The sequence below is a fragment of the Malaclemys terrapin genome, chromosome 4 (assembly GCF_027887155.1).
Source record: "Malaclemys terrapin pileata isolate rMalTer1 chromosome 4, rMalTer1.hap1, whole genome shotgun sequence".
Taxonomy (NCBI): Eukaryota; Metazoa; Chordata; order Testudines; family Emydidae; genus Malaclemys; species Malaclemys terrapin.
Window position 1 is genome coordinate 79,061,050 of NC_071508.1, and position 14,088 is coordinate 79,075,137.

Genomic DNA, 14,088 nt, shown 5'->3' on the forward strand with positions numbered 1-14,088 from the left:
ACCTCCTGTATGGTCAGGGCTTCCTTGGAACATAGGACTCCTGAGGTCATTCGCTTTGACTGGTTCTTTGGCGGGAGTGAGTGGGAGGTGAAATACATGGCTGGATGGTGTCAAGTTGCCTCCCCCTGGAGGGTTCCATATGTTCTCAGCAGATGTTTAACAAGTTATCTCAGCACAATTGGCACTGTTGATAGAAGTTACTGGGTGACAGTCTAACTGCTGCTGTCAGAAGTGAAGTTTTCAACCATCTCTCCCTCACCCCAGCATTTATTGCTTTCTCTATAGGTAACAGTGCTTTCCCTCTGTGTAGTTCCTAGTAAGAGAAACCATGAAAAACTCCAATAGTCCAATAAAGTGCTATTTAATGGGAGTTTTTCAAGGAACAGTAATCCCCAAAGCTGTTTGTGTGTTTGTTTATTTTTTTTAAAGGGAGAAAAGTATTTTACTAAATCTTATGAGAATAGACATTTCAGGATTTTAAATGTCATCTTAAAAAGAGTTTTTAAAATGTATTTACACCTTCTTCCATATTAGGAAGCCCAATGCAACTGCAGTGAAGCATCATAAAGTGAGAGGAAGGATGTTCTAGTGAATAAGTAAGGCCCTACCTGTATCGCGGGATGATCTTCAAATAATTGCAGATGAGTTGTGGACAAGACATGGAAAATCGCGGAAAAGTAATAATGGACCTTTATTAATAGCAGAAACTTTGAAAAGCCAGAGTAGACCTATTTATTTAAGAAAAGATATGCTGGAACGATATAAATGCTCAACTGTTATGTTATGCCTGCTAATTTTTTTGATAACCAGACAATTTGGTTCAACTATATTACATTCATTTAAAAAAAGTGACTGGTACAATATAAAATTCAAAAGACTAAACATCTTAACACACTTGCTGTTGAAATGAAGTTCAGTCACTTTAGCCATTTGCATTTGACATGCTCAATGTGCAGTACACTTTGCTACAGTGGTCTCCTTCATGCCCTGTTTTTGCTTAGTGGATACTTGTCCATACTGAGATACTGCAGGATTGGCATCCACAGAATTTGACAGATCAATAGTGACCACTTTGCTGTCTCTGCTAACTCTGGAAAACACTGTAGAACTGCAGGTGAATCCCAAAACTCTCCAAGATTGTTTAATGTACTAATGGGGAAAAAGTATGTGTTGCAAACCACAAAATGTATGCAAAATTGTGGACCGTGCAAAGTAAGCTAATTAAAATCAAAATTGTGGTGGAAGCCTAATATTGCGGCATCTGCAATTTCCGCATTATCGCAAATGAAGTAAGGCTGTATGAATAAGGTATTTGGCTGGGATTCAGATCTTAGTTCACTTCCTGGATCTGCCACAGACTTTTTGTGAACTTGGGCAAATCACTGAAATCAGTGAGAATTAGGCACCTAAATATGTTTGTAGATCTGGGCCTTAGATCTGGCTTTGCAGATCTCTGTCTGTTAAATGGGGATCACATAATACTTCCTTTCTCCCACTCTTTGTCTGTTTCATCTTCGATAAGATTGTTAACTCTTGTACTATGTGTTTGCACAATGGGTTCCCAGCCTTGATTGTAAATAATAAGGGAAAATGGGAAGGGGAACTGAGCAGTTGAATTACAGTTTCCAAGCCTAGCAAGTGCAACAAGTATTGATGAGCCTGAGCTGCAAACTTCAGATGTGGATCTCGAGAGGAACTTTTTCGAAGGGCAATGCTGTTTGAAATCCTGTTTTGTTTTTGCTCTCGCTCCATTTTAGGAAAATGAATGGCAAGCAGCAGAAATGGCAAAGGGAAAAATAGTTTTTAATTTTTTTCACTTTAATGATATACAGCATGAGGTATTGTTAATTATATTGATATGGCCATAGTTTTTAAGCAATACATTTTATTCTGAGAGTATCCTTTCAGTAGAGAGTGTTGAAATTATTACACTGCTCTCTTAAGAGTTTCCTTCTTCTGAGTTGAGTCCAAGGATTCATTCAGTTCTTGTTTTTGGAGTTTTGGATCTAGGGGTTCCTGGGAGTTCTTCTGTTTCATATCACAGCTTCAAAAAGAGTGGGAAGGAAGGGGAGGAAGAAACTTGTTTAGCAGAACCGTAATGTCTATTTGTATCTATCTGAGTATTCTTCATAGTCAATTGTCTTCAGAAGTAAAAATAGGAATTATGCCATAGACAAATAATAAAGCAAAAAGACTATGAGTTTTCCTACTTCAGTCTCTCCATCTGACCCTGGGGAAACAGAGCAAGGGATGGAACACACACTGGCAGAGTTTTAATTATGAATTTTAATGATGACGTCTGAACAAATCCCCTGCTACCGGTATATCATCTGTCCCTTGTGTCACTTTCCCAGGGCTGATGAGAGAGGCCCTGGGAAAGCAGAGTGATGGTAAAGGATGTACAATACTGATTGATGTAGCTTCTATCTAAAGACTCACTGCTTTGGAAAATCAGGTCACTTATTTAGGTGCACCACTTGAGGATCAAATCCGAAAAGTTTGTGGGAAGCTCTTTGAGGCAGAGATTTTGTTTGTTGTATGTTCTCTAAAGTGTCATATAAATTCATGATACAGTTAAGAATAATGTGCAATACCACTGAGCAAGGTAGCTGAAGCAAGTTCCAGGAGCAGTCTGGACAAAAGACTAATAGTCAAGTTCCAGCAAGCAGAAGCCTGGCTGCTTCCTTCTGCTTATCGGCCTAGAGGCATTGAGCTGTGCTCGGTACACGGTCAGTACTTGGAGCCACAAACAAACTGGACTGGATTGGGTTTTTTCTTCTCATACTTTTAATGCAAGTTAGAGAAGATTGTGGAAATAATGAGAGGAAATAGGAGAGAGAGAAGCCTGGAGGCACAGGAAGTGGGGGAGAAGAGGGGCAGAAAGAAGCAGAGTGGGGAGACAGCTGGGGGAATAGGAATAGGGAAAAGAGGCAGAGGAGAAGGTGAGATGTGAGAAGTGGGGAATTGACATGAAGCACACACAGGAAATGGTTTGTGAGTGCTGAATTACACATGGGATCAAAGTCATCCCTCATATAACACCACTGAAGTCAATGGAGTTACCCAGATGAATCTGTCCATTTTATTTTTGGAGTCCTATCATTGCAATTTGTTTGAAAAATTGAAATTAATCAGCTAGACAATGGAGAGGTTATTCAGAATAGATAATCTGCTCTATAGTGGAATGTTGCGGGAGAAGGAGATCATTCACATTGCTGGGAGCACTGTGGCTCTACACACTTCAAGGGCTTTTGATCAGATTGTGGTAGCCTTGAGAAGGCTGTTTAAGTGGTTTGTGCTGGGATGGATTCAAAACCATCCAACTTTATTTCCTTGTGCAAGATTTTAGATGACTGATAAATCACCTACATTTGTAATAACAAAAACAGGCAAAATGTCCCTGATGCATATTTAATTATACCTGGTAAAATTGGTTTTATTGAAGACTTGGTTTAAGTCTGCAGAGGATGCATTGTATTCTTCATACATAACAGAGGTTGAAACACTGTTTTAAGTGCAAAACTCACTTCAGCCCTAACTGGAGTCACAACCAATAACTTTAGGACAGAGGAAACATTTTTCAAGTCTCAACTCTGGGAGCTTATGTTTCAGTAATTGCCCCCCAGATTGTATGCTAAAAGGGTCATTATGTCTATGTGAGTACTTACAAGATTCTGAAAAATGAGGTAAAATTTAATTTAGTGCATTTGAATAATGGGGCCCCCAGAATCAGGATACAAATCCAGCTTCTGCTTATTTTTATACACTTTTCCAAAGTAATTTCTGACCTATGATGTCTGTCGGATGTGCCGTAATGTGCTGAGGACCTCCCTAAAGAAGAAGGGAAGATTGTCTACGTAAAGTGGAATTGTTTAAAATGAGGAGGAGGTGGTGGTGGGGGGGGGGAACATGAATGTGATCTTGGACCGAAAGATCCATGATCTGTAGTACAAGCTCTCCTCCTGGAAAACTACATGTCTAACATATACCCCCTAAGACTGAACAGGGGGAAAGAACTGGACCCAGGCTGGAAGGGTATCTGGCCTGTGAAGAAGATTATTAGAACCTCATTTAGGGTGAGACAGTGTGTTTGTGTCACAGCAAAATACAAATGGAAAACCATGGGGCAAAATATAAGAAAATGTGGGATGTTTGAAATAATTTGATAGCAGAACCAAGATAAGTATAATAAAGAGAAAAACAAACATGCTGATGATGCAGTTTTGTAGTCTTGCTCTACAATTAGCCAGCAGTGGGGGGGGGGGGGGCATATTTGTTAAATTAATTTTGTGTGTGTGTGTACACACACACACACACACACACACAAGAAAAAAGACAATATAAAAAAACCCCAGCAACTGGTCAAGCTTCCACATTCTACACACATATGTGGTGCTGTGTTCCAGAGGTACTTGTTTTCCTATTCTCTCTCCATTGTGTTCTTACACTTTCCTGTTGCGTCTTGTCCCTCTTAGCTCTGAGAGCCTGGAAGTAAATGGGGTTCCATGTGAACATGGGGGCTTGCCGGTATCAATGTGCAGGATCAGGACTTCATATTGCAAATTCTTTGGGCCAGTATCTGTCTTATTTTATGTGAGGGCAATGGGACTCTGATAGGGACTTCTGCCATCTACTGTAAACCAAAAAATTAATGATTGATGTTGGAAGGTGAAGGAGGCCTGTCACAGTGGGCTGAGATAAGAAATCCTGCTACATCCCCCCCCCCCATCTGTACCATCTCTGGAATTACAGCAACTGCACCCATGTGCTGACCCCTAATTTATAACCCCATTACTCTTACTTTGGCTCCCAAGCTGCATGGCATGTTGTTTTATGATGTAACAGGATTTTATGGACTAATAGGGAACATGACGCTACAAACGCCTATAAGCAGAGTGCTAATATATGCATAATTAGCACTGGGTTCCAGCACCAGTGAGTTACCTAGTGTAACGTAACTGACTTCAGGGGCAGTTACATTAGGGATGAAATTAGTCGCCTAGGACGCTTTCTCCTCCCACCTTTGTGGCAGTCTTTCATACCCCAAGGTGTGTATCGCGAAGAAAGGAGACTGGAGCTTCAGTAAAGCCCGTTGGGTGAACCTAATGCCCCATCCCAAGATGTGTTCACTACATTTTCCCTGTTGGGATTCTGGGGTGGGGAGTAGCCTTAATTTACCCTGAGGTTGGGACCCTGCAGACAGGTGGGTTGGGAGGACTCGATAAAGTTCTCGGGGGCGTGGGGGTAGAAAAACTTGAGATCGGAGAAGAAAAGAAACTTAGGAGGTCAGCGGAGGGAAGCAACTGGTTTGCCACGGAGGGAGAAGAAACACGGAGCAGGAAGGTGAAGGAATAACGATCCCAAGGAGAAGGTGAGAGACGTGTCTGCACAGTGCGGGGCTTAGGGAACAATGCGATGAAGGGAAGAAGAAAGAGAGCCGGGAAGCGGAGGGGAGGGGGCTCTGGCGGGGAGGTGGAGCTGGCTGCAGCTGGCGACTCTAGCTCTCCCAGGTTGCTGGGCACGGGATCCGCACAGCGAGTCAGAGCCGAGCGGCTGCAACTGAACGGAGTCCAGAGGCGCTTCCTGCAGCAGCCCGGGCGGCCGGAGCTCAGCGCCTCCCGAGAGCCCCAGCTGCAACTTGTGAGCCGGCGGCCGCCGCCGCTCTTGCCTGTGGAGAGGCGCCGCCTCCAGCTCTTCGAAAAGTTGCCTCGGCTGCCGGACGGGTAAGGGCGTCCCCGGTCCGCACGGTCCTGCCCGGTCCCCGGGGGTGACCCCCGTCCTGCCCTAGTCACCCCACACCGAGCCCCCCCGTCCTGTCCGTATCACCCCCACACCCCCGGACACCCCCTTCAGCCTGCACTAGTCACCCCTACAGCCCCAGAGCGCGGCCCTCCTCCCCCTGCCCCGCCCTAGTCACCCCACACCCCCGGATCCCCCCATGGCCTGCCCTAGTCACCCCCACACACGTCTGCCCTCCCCGCCCCCCGTCCTGCCTCAGTCACAACGCGGCTCCCCCCGGCCTACCCCAGTCACCGCACACCCCCTGCGCGTGGCTCTCCTCCCCCCCGCCCCTGGAGCGCTGCTCTCCTCCTCCACCCCCAGTCATCTCCCCCGAGCGCCTCTCCTTCCCTCCGTCCTGCCCCAGTTTACGCCCACCGTTCCCGGGGTCCTGCTCCAGTCAGTAGACACCAGGGCTGCTCCTCCTTGCTCCATTCAGCATCCCCCACTGGGGCGCCCTTCGTCCCTCGCTGAGGTCCTTTTTCATTCAATACATCCCCCTCCCCTCGCGACTTGCTGCTTAATCCGCCCCCCGGTACTGCTGTCTCCCCCAGCCCAGGGATGCTGCTGTCTCGGACGTTTCCAGGGTTTCCTTTGTGTCTCCCCGCGCCCTCTTTTTGCCTCGGGACAAGGGACCAAATCCAACCCCAGCTGGGAAGGAGGTTGCCCTAGGGTCACTCGGGTGGCTACAGCCTGGGATGGGTGAGAGGAACCGGGAAAGGCAGACAGGAGCGATGTGCTGTCTCCTTTACGCCAGAGGCGGAGGGGGTGTTCCTTCGGCTCATCGCCCCCTTTCCCCCGGCAGAGGAGAGAGAAGAAGGTGCCTGTGCGTTGGATGCTGGGCTGCAGGGGCTTGTCAGTTTCCTGAGGTTGAAGGGCCAGAAGTGCCTCCCTTGCAGTTGCCCATCTGTTTCCTTCCCATGTCTGACAGTAACAACAGAAAGGTGATGGTAACACATCTTTCCAAGCTCAGGTTCCCGGTGGGGGGGAACTCTTGTGTACCAAGACAGGCTGGGCCACATTCATATTAGCTGAATTTGGCCCTATTGTCTGTTCTTCAAGCTGGGTATGGACATGGGTTGCTACCTTTAACATCTCTGTGTGTGCTTTTGCTTCGTGAATCCTGTTACCTCCGAGAGGAATTGCTGAAAGTGTTTTTCTCTCAAGAGTTACAAAGAGATTGGAACATTCTGTTACTTATTCACATATTTCTGGTCATGCTTAACACATGAAGTTTCTGACGATCCAAGTGTCAGTGTTGCCCAGTTTTCTGACTTCAGTACAGTAGGAACTGTTTAATTCAAATTTTGCTAATCCTCAAACCATAATTTAAAGCAGCCTTTCAAAAAAAGAAAATCTAATATCTAATTGCAGAAAGAATGCTTTTAGTGAAGTCTGATGTTACCGATGTGCACAGCAGGGTATTTGCTACTATAGTATGAAGTTTTACCACAAAAAAAGTTAACTACAATTGCCACAATAAATGAACTGACATTTTGTGATGCATCATCTTTGCTTTTTAAATGTTGCTTGCTTGGTAATTAATAACAATTAGTCCTTTGCAGTGCTTTTCCCTGTCATTAGTGAAATGTGACTGTATATAGCATATATTTATAGCGTAAGAGAACATTTAAACACATAGTATTATTAATGGAATGAATTCTCTAGCAACGTATTTCACTTAATCGTCTAAATAGACTACCAAGGAGGGTCAATGGAAGTGTATTGTAGAATGTCAAGTGGCTTGTCAGATAATTCTGAGTGCTAGATAATGCCAGATTCTGAGCTCAGTTTCACCAATATAAATCCAGGGTAAATTCACTGAAGTGAGTGGAATCACTATAGCTTTATACCAGTGTAACAGAATGTGGCGCAATGTATTTTACAGTCTTTTCTGCTTAAGTGGTCATTTAACATTTTCAGAAGAGAACAGTTTGTTTTCTTTCTTTGCCCTAAAAGTATACAAATTATGAGACTGAAAATACCTACTTGTTCTAATGCTAGATATTTTCCTTTTTCTTTATTTTAAAACATATATTATTCTCACAGCTGCTTCTTTCTCTGTCTCTTTCTCTGGAGTACTTTTGCACAGTTGATAAAATTATTTAAATGTGTGACAAACCCTTGAAGGCAGTTAATATTTCTTTTATTTATTGCCGCCAATGTACTATTTTTGTTGGATGCCACTGGAATACTGTAGAAGACAATTTGCCAGAAAATTAAATTCTTTTTATTTTTAATAGATAAGAAGAGGGTGGGAAAAGGAAAGAAAGATTTGTTTTAATTTCCCCAAGAAATTCCAGACTGTCAGCAAAGTCCAGTTTATAATTTCTGTTGACCATCTCACATTTTCTGCAAATGGGAGCCTAGGCAGTGAATCGTCTAGCAGCATGAGCTGTGTGCTAAGAATATGGAGATGTTACTGAGTTAGCCACAGTTGTCAATTACCTGAAGAAAAATAACCCCTGAAAGTACAGATCCAAACAAAATATGCATTTGTGAGACCCATTCCTGAATAAGTCAGTGGGAGCAGCACTAGGTCTTTAAAGGTTTATTTGAATTGGATTTCTCAGTTTGCATAGCAGGTACTTGCAGGAGATTCATGAAATGATACCAGAATAGAATGGATTCAGATGACAGAGTCCAGTTTTTCCTTTGTGATTTACAGAAAAAGTCTTTATTTTCTAGCTTTGTGAGAGTGAAATATCATGGGAAGACCACAAACCCCCCTCCTCCCAAAAAACCTCAAACAGATCCACTGCAACTTAATTTCCCAAAGTGGGAGATAATAGGGAGCTGACGATTTTTTTCAGGAAGGAGGAGTAGGATCTGGGAGTTTGCATTTTTTTCTATGCTGAAAGCATCTAATAACTCTATCCCTAGATGATCTCATTTTTGGCTAGTTGAATTGTATTATCCTTTTTGGGGTGGAGCTGTGGGGAAAGGGAAACAGGAATCGTGTGCTTATGAAAATGCTGAGCTATCTTGAATTCCATTCGCAAGGTGTGTATGTGGTGTTTGATTCAAATCATTATTTCATACATGCAGCATTTTAGGTTGGTTTTTAAGAACAGAAACAATATTTGTAACCAAGCATAACAGTGCAGTTCATAAAACCAGAGCAACATCTGTTACTGTGACTTCAATTTCTTACTCTTTGGAGTAGCCAAGTTGACAGTTCAGACAGTTAAGTTTAATGTCCTGTGTTGAACCTTTGGTCCGGCTTAATAGTGACTGTGAAGAATCAATAACTTTAGCTTATGTTCAACTATAGTACGTCAATAGAGGGGTTTAAAATTGCCTTATTTCATGGAGCTAGTCCCTGTTAACAGATGATGGTGGCTGATTTTGTGTTTCTGTAACCTAGTTCCATCATTCAGGCTTGCCAACTTACTGCACTTCACGCATCAGAACGGGCTGGCATCTTGGATTTTTGTCAGAGCTATGGCTGAACAAGCTACAGGGTCCTTACTGCTGCCAGAGTTTAGTATTTTTCATCCTAGCACCCTTTTATCTTAAGTTAATATATCTGAAGTTGAGTACTGTAAGTGTTTGAAGCAGAGCCGTGCCATACTTAGATGTGCATTTATTATTGGTAGCCTTGCCTTCTCTTACACATTTTGAAGTCTCTTGCCAAAAAATAAATAAATACTAGAGATGGAAAAGTGAGTTAAATGGCTTTCTGTTTTTTGTGAATGAATTTGCTTTTCTTTCACCTTTCTCCCTCCTCCCCCTCACTGCCTTATGTAGGATCCTTCCATAATTAAAATATTATGACTTTCCTTATGGTAGCCCTTCACTTATGGCTAGGTTCCTAATTTGATGTCATTGAAAAAAATACTAGCAGATGACATTTCATCAGCTAGTGCATGCCTGTTTTTTTTTTTTTTTTAGACCACAGTGCTAAGACCATATGGAAAGATAATTAGTTTAAGCTGATAAACAGTTTACAGATTTGCCCAAATAAAGGACTTTCTTCCTAGAAGACACATTTTACTTCAAAATAAATAATCTGGTTCCTCTGTTTTATTTAATTACCTCTAGTTCTGTCTTTTCTCAACCTGCCGTAGGAAAACAGACACAACTGCTTTGTGATCATCAGCTACTGTAGATGTAGGGCCGTAGCTCTTACCTCAGGGAAGGCTTGAAAGAGGGTGTTCAGATATTACAGAGATGAGAGACTTGTAAGTACGTGGATGGATGGGTGGCCCAAGTATTGCCCCTGGAGTTCTATGATGCAGTGCAGTTTCTCATACCTTGCATGTAGCTCATAGCCTGCCCAGAGAGCATACAGGCTTAAGGTCCACTTGGACCTTGTAGACACAGGCTGCACCTCCGTATTAAAGATGAGGGGCTGCACTCTATGCTAATGAAGCTTTTAGTTCGGGGGTTTCAGCAAATGCCATCTGAAAGCTGACCCCTCAATTTTTATGGATTTCTCCTGACAAATAATATCCCCTTGTTCTGTCATGGGGGGGGGTGTCTCTTTCTCTCTCTGCCAGTGCTTGTCCACTGTGAATAGGGCATCCAGATGTAGTTTCAGATTGAGAAGAAATGTCTGAAATAAAGGTAGACTTATTGGTAAAAGTTAGTTTGTACTAAGCATGAGGAATGAGGCAAAGAGAATGTTTCCTAGAGCTTCCGGACTCCTGTCTTTTCCTCATACATCACTCTCCTAGACATTTTCCAAATAGGGGCACATCGTAGGGCTGATGGCCTGAGACACATACATCACAAGTGACTGGCAGGACCAGAAAACCACTGGGGAAGCTGAGCTTTTCATTTTAGGGACTGAGGATTTAAAAAAACAACGATCACCAAAAAACAACACAACAAACACATACAAGCAGTTGGATGTGCAACGTACATCACTGCCTTGCATTCACAGTATGACTGAATTCAGATTGAATATTTGCACCCATGGGTGTGTCTAGTTAGCTATCTGCATGCATAGTTACCTGCTTTGAATCCTTCATTGTGTCCAAATGCACAAACCTAACTTTTATGACAATCATAGGGCTGGAAGGGACCTCCTCGAGAGGTTATCTAGACCAGTCTCCTGCAGGACTAAGTATTATCTAGACCAGGGATTGGCAACCTTTGGCATGTGGCCCATCAGGGAGATCCGCTGGTGGGCCGGGCTGGTTTGTTTACCTGCAGTATCTGCAGGTTAGGCTGATCACAGCTCTCACTGGCCGCAGTTTGCCGTTCCCAGCCAATGGGAGCTGCGGGAAGCAGCTCGGGCCTCGGGCTGTGCTGGCTGCTGCTTAACCACCCTGTCAGTATGGAAGTTTTTCCTAATGTTCAACCTAAACCACCCTTGCTGTAATTTAAGCCAGTTGCTTCTTGTCTTATTCTCAGAGGTTAAGAAGAACAATTTTTCTCCCTCCTCCTTGTAACAGCCTTTTATGTACTTGAAAACTATTATCATGTCCACTCTCGGTGTTCTCTTTTCCAGACTACACAAACCCAATTTTTTCAGTCTTCCATCACAGGTCATGTTTTCTAGACCTTTAATAATTTTTGTTGCTCTTCTCTAGACTTTCTCCATTTTTTTCCACATCTTTCCTGAAATGTGGTGCCCACAACTGGACACAGTACTCCAGTTGAGGCTAATCAGTGCTGAGCAGAGCGGAAGAATTACTTCTAGTGTCTTGCTTACAACACTCCTGCTAATACATCCCAGAATGATGTTTGCTTTTTTTTTTTTGCAATGTTTTTTTTTTACACTGTTGACTCATATTTAACTTGTGATCCACTACAACTTCCAGATCCTTTTCAGCAGTACTCCTCCTAGGCAGTCATTTCCCATTTTGTTTGGGTGAAACTGATTGTTCCTTCCTAAGTGGAGTACTTTGCATTTGTCCTTATTGACTTTCATCCTATTTACTTCAGGCCATTTCTCCAGTTTGTCCAGATCATTTTGAATTTTAATCCTCAGTGATTCTCAGCCAGGAGTACACAGAGGTCTCCCAAGGGGTACATCAACTCATCTAGATATTTGCCTAGTTTTACAACTGGCAACAAGCACTAGCGACGTCAGTACAAATTAAGATTTCATACAGTGACTTATTTATACTGCTCTATATACTGAAATGTAAATACAATATTTATATTCCAATTTATTTATTTTATAATTATATGGTGAAAATAAGCCATTTTTCAATAATGGTGTGCTGTGACACTTTCGTATTTTTATGTCTGATTTTGTAAGCAAGTAATTTTTTGTGAGGTAAAACATGGGGGTACACAAGACAAATCAGTCTCCTGAAAGGGGTACGGTAGTCTGGAAAGGTTGACAGTCACTGCTCCAAAGCATTTGCAACCCCTCCCAGATCAGTATCATTTGCAAACTTTATAAGTGTACTCTTATATGCCTTTATCTAAATCATTGACGAAGATATTGAACAGAACCAGACCCAGAACTGATCCCTTCAGGACTCCACTCAATATGTCCTTTGAGCTTGACTGTGAACCACTAATAACTACTCTCTGGGAATGGTTTTCCAACCAGTTATGTACTCACTTTGTAGTAGCTCCATCTAGGTTGTATTTTCCTAGTTTGTTTATGAGGTGGTCATGGGAGACCGTATCAAAAGCCTCACTAAAGTCAAGATATACCACATCTACTGCTTCCCCCATATCCACAGGGCTTGTTACCCTGCCAAAGAAAGCTATCAGGTTGGTTTGACACAATTTTTTCTTGACAAATCCATGCTGTTACTTCGCACCTTATTATCTTCTAGGTATCTGAAAATTGATTGCTTAATTATTTGCTTCATTATTTTTCCAGTTACTGAAGTTAAAAAGACTGGTCTGTAATTTCCTGGGTTGTTCTTATTTCCCTTTTTATAGATAGGCACTATATTTGCCCTTTTCCAGTCCTCTGGAATCTCTCCCATCTTTCATGACTTTTCAAAGATAATCGCTAATAGCTCAGATATCTCCTCAGTCAGCATCTTGAATATTCCAGGATGTATTTAATCAGGCCATGGTGACTTGAAGACATCTAACTTGTCAAAGTAATTTTTAACTTGTTCTTTCCCTATTTTAGCTCTGATCCTACCTCATTTTCACTGGCATTCACTATGTTAGATTCCAATTGCTACTAAACTTTCTGGGGAAAACTGAAACAAAAAAGTCATTTAGCACTGCCGCACTTTCCACATTTTCTGTTGTTGTTTTTCTCCCCACATTGAGTAATAGGCTTACCCTGTCCTTGGTCTTCCTTTTGCTTCTGATGTATTTGCAGAATGTTTTCTTATTACCCTTTATGTCTCTAGCTAGTTGAATCTCATTTTGTGCCTTGCCCTTTCTAATTTTGTCCCTGCATACTTGTGTTGTTCATTTATATTCATCCTTTGTAATTGACTTTGTTTCCACTTTTTGTAGGACTCTTTATTTGAGTTTCAGATCATTGAAACAGTTAAAAACAGACATTTAAGATTGTCTTAAAAATAATTCCCTCAATTTTTAGTTAGTTCTAAATAGCAAATGTAGAGATGAAAAAGACATTGTAGACTATCCAGTTTATCCCATTCTCTCCAACCAGGTTTGTTCCGCACCAAACTTCCCCAAGTGTTGTCTTGGCTGATTGACTCCACTTCTCTCCTTCCATTAGCACATTTTCGCATAGTGACCTTAATTCTAGGAAATTTTCCTGATGTCCAGCCCTTTGCTTTCCCATGGTCAGTTACATCCCGTTTATAGCCAATATTGCAGCAAAGAAACCAAAGCATTCAGCTTTGTCTTTTTTTATTGTCTGCAGAGCTCAGCATTCCAGTCACATCATGAAATATCCTCATCTGCTTTCCTTTTTGTTCTCATTGAGCTTTTGAGGTCCTGAGGATCACTTGCAAAATGTTGAGTGATCTGAACTCTTGTTTAGAGTAGGGTTGCCAATTTTCTAATTGCTGAAAACTGGACATTCCTGCTCCGTCTCTTCCACACAAAGCCCTCCCTGCCCCCCATCGCTCGCTCTCCTCCCCACCTCCCTGGTTGCTGGATCTCCCTTCTCCAAGACTCACCTGCCACCTGCTAAGGGGCCGGGGGCCAGGGGGGCGGTCGGTCCCCAGAATAAGGCAGAAGTGAAGGGGGATGGAACCCACCAAGCCAATGGGTCTGGCCCCAGTTTTTTCCATCAAAACAGCTAACATTTCATTTAAACACTTCACTTAAAGTGTCGTGGGAGAGGGCCTCCTGGTTCAGGCTTTGAAGGAGACGCCTCTAGAATGACTGCCACATTTAGGTTCAGTTAGAATGTGGATAATGACAGCAAAGAAAGTCTTCTTAAGGTGAAGTCAATGAGAA

General features: G+C 42.7%; 1 protein-coding gene across 3 annotated transcripts in view; it reads left to right on the plus strand.

Annotated features, from left to right (window-relative positions):
• The first annotated feature begins 5,307 nt into the window (after positions 1 to 5,307).
• The window catches only part of TSPAN18 (tetraspanin 18), a 192,689-nt gene continuing 183,908 nt past the window's right edge, over positions 5,308 to 14,088 (plus strand). For 2 of the 3 annotated variants that reach the window (XM_054025611.1, XM_054025612.1), the window contains exon 1: positions 5,511 to 5,723. The gene's annotated coding sequence lies outside the window, so the exon portion shown is untranslated. Of the gene's footprint in view, positions 5,372 to 5,510; positions 5,724 to 14,088 lie in introns of those variants that run through there. The other variant, XM_054025613.1, reaches the window with a different exon arrangement.